A 3,448-nucleotide genomic window follows, 5' to 3' on the forward strand; every position below is an offset into this window, starting at 1 on the left:
CTAAAAATATAAAAACATGTTTACCTTTTCATTAATTTTGAAGGCATATAAGTGTATTTTGAATCTAATTTTATTTGTTTTGATAGATATTAATTAAAACATAATTTCATCACTTCCCTCTTTCCCTTTCCTCCCTCCAGTTTCTCTCATATCTCCTTCATGACGTTCTCAAATGTTCCCCCTTTCAAATTGATGCAATAATCACAAAAGATAGGAAGCCACACTGAATAAAAATAGTGAAAACATAAAATGGAGGGATAAAGGCAGATTAACATCAGCATTTTCATTTCACTCCTCCTGGTTGGCACTATGGACTGAGCCAATCCACCACCATGTCTTCCGAACATCATGATGACTATATTCCTCTCAACTATGAAATATAAAACATCCCTCCTCTACGAAGCTGTTCTTGTCAAGTGTTTTTCATGGCAATAAAGAAAAGGTACTAATATGGATGTTCATCAAAAAGTGATGGTAGGGCTCTCTGCTCCTCCCTGTTTTAGAGACAGCCGCTTCTTTTCATGCAGTGCCAGCCTCGTTCCAGAGACACACTGGTGAAGGTCAGAGTGAACGGATTTGGCCGTATTGGGCGCCTGGTTACCAGGGCTGCCTTCACTTCTGGCAAAGTGGAGGTTGTTGCCATCAATGACCCTTTCATCGACCTCAACTACATGGTCTACATGTTCCAATATGACTCCACTTGTTGGCAAGTTCAAAGGTGCAGTTAAGGCTGAGAATGGGAAGCTTGTCATCAATGGGAAGGCCATCACCATCTTCCAGGAGCGAGATCCTGCCAACATCAAATGGGGGGATGCCAGCGCAGAGTATGTTGTGAAGTCTACCGGTGTCTTCACCACCATGGAGAAGGCTGGGGCCCACTTGAAGGGTGGGTCCAAGAGGGCCATCATCTCTGCCCCTCCTGCCGATGCCCCCATGGTTTGTGATGGGTGTGAACCATGACAAGTATGACAATTCCCTCAAGATTGTCAGCAACGTTTCCTGCACCACCAACTGCTTAGCCCCCTTGGCCAAGGTCATCCATGACAACTTTGGCATCGTGGAATGACTCATGACAACAGTCCATGCCATCACGGCCACCCAGAAGACTGTGGATGGCCCCTCTGGGAAGCTGTGGCGAGATGGCCATGGTGCTGCCCAGAACATCATCCCTGCGTCCACTGGCGCTGCCAAGGCTGTGGACAAAGTCATCCCAGAACTGAATGGGAAGCTCACGGGCATGGCCTTCCACGTTCCTACCCCCAATGTGTCTGTCGTGGATCTGACATGCCTCCTGGAGAAAGCTACCAAGTATGATGACATCAAAAAGGTGGTGAAGCAGGCATCCGAGGGCCCACTAAAGGGCATCCTGGGCTACACTGAGGACCAGGTCGTCTCCTCTGACTTTAACAGTGACTCCCACTCTTCCACCTTCGATGCTGGGGCTGGTATTGCTCTCAATGACAACTTTGTAAAGCTCATTTCCTGGTATGACAATGAATTCGGCTACAGCAACAGAGTGGTGGACCTCATGGCCTACATGGCCTCCAAGGAGTAAGAAGCCCGCCCTGGACCACCCATCCCAGCAAGGACACAGCAAGAGAGAGGTCCTCGGCTGCTGAGCAGTCCCTGTCCTAACTAACCCTTGACACTGAGCATCTCCCTCACAGTTTCCATCCCAGACCCCCAGAATAGCAGGAGGCGGCTAGGGAGCCCTACTCTCTTGAATACCATCAATAAAGTTCATTGCACACCTCAAAAAAAAAAAGTGATGGTAGATGGAACAGCAAGATGGTGTAGCCAATGAATACATTTCCTACACAAGCTGGTAAACTGAGATCAATCTCCAAAGTCCACATAAATGTGAAAGGAGGAAACCACTCTCAAAAATTGTTCTCCTAGTTTTCATGGTACCAGATGCACCACGTAAGCTTCCCAAGCAGGGAAGCAACCAAAAACCTACCCAGCCACAACTATGAACCACATCAACAACCAACATGGCACAGTAACCTCACAGTGCAATAGTGGTACATATACTTGACAGTAACCAGCAACTTGTTGATAGTAACCAACAACTCTCTAATTGGGCTTAAGACCTGCTCAATAATAAGAAGACCAGGGCTGGTACCAAAAACCTAGCTAACTACTCAATGGTAATGAAGTCACAGTTTCTGGAGAACAATCTATAACCCCTAATGTATTAAACCAGCATAATGCCTAATGACAATATATAAACATGTGTCTTTATACCCACAGATAAGTGTAGTCTTCACCCATCATCAAGGAAAATTCTCTTTGTAACAGAAACCCACAAGCAATCAAAATTAAGTGTTATAGAGCCCAGTGTCAATGCATTCATCCACAAAACATTCCTGTACCTAAGGCTCCAGGAAAATTGTGAAAGAAGTGGTATAAAGATTGTAAGAGCCAGAGAATCAATAAGTTTACTTTGAGATTGTGTCTCCTAGTAACATCAGAAGCTGTACTTGTAGTCTTGACAACACGACCACCCAAATAGGAACTGAACACAAATAACACCAACAAACATGCCAAACTCAATCAGGAAAAGCCCATGAGGCCTCAACCTTACACAAGAACTACAGGCACCTGAGTAAAGCTGGGAATGGCAAAGGTGCTCTTCCCCAATGGATTAGCACTGAAAACATACATACTAGTGACATTATACAGACTGAGCAGCTTATATTTGAGAATATATATGTATATACATATATGCATGCAAAAATGAATATGAAAAGAGACATAAATTTGAAGGAAAGTAGGGAGGAGTATATGGAGGGATGAAGGGAGCAAAGGGGGAGTATAAATGTTGTAATGGTATTATACTCTCAAAAACCAAACAAAAAAGCTTTCACCTGACAGACACAATAACAATAAATAAATGAAAACTTTTAAGTTAAAACTAGAGTTGCCATATAACACAGCAACAAAACTTCAAGGAATATTCCTAAAAGAACAGAAAACTTATTTTAACTCTGAAAATGGCACACAAATATTCATAACAACATTAATCATAGTAGTAAAATGTTCATCCACTGACAAGTGAATGAACAAAGTGTGATGTTAATGTGGAATACTATTTGACATAAAAATGATTACTAAGGCATGATACAGCATGAATAAATCCTGAAACTGGTTTGCTAAGTGAAAGAAACCGGAAGCATAAGCCATAAATTAACTGATTCCACTTAGATGAAATGTCCAACGTAGTCACGTAAGAAACAGAAGGCTTATTTGTAGTTATAAAGGGATGAGAGGAGTGAGAGTAGAACGTCTTTTAGAGGTGGCTGAATGTTCTAGAATGAGCGGGCATGCTTGCACAACATTATGGATATTCTGAACACTATGACTTGAACACTTAAAACTGTTCAAATGGTAACTTTTATTGCCCATGAATTTTATCTTAGTAAAATGGAAAAGAAATGGGTCTGTG

General features: G+C 42.6%; 1 pseudogene; it reads left to right on the forward strand.

Moving 5' to 3' along the window:
* Nucleotides 1-576: 576 nt before the first annotated feature.
* LOC101983860 lies at nt 577-1,602 on the forward strand (annotated as a pseudogene).
* Nucleotides 1,603-3,448: the final 1,846 nt, after the last annotated feature.

Source organism: Microtus ochrogaster, chromosome 5 (assembly GCF_000317375.1).
Source record: "Microtus ochrogaster isolate Prairie Vole_2 chromosome 5, MicOch1.0, whole genome shotgun sequence".
NCBI classification, from domain to species: Eukaryota; Metazoa; Chordata; class Mammalia; order Rodentia; family Cricetidae; genus Microtus; species Microtus ochrogaster.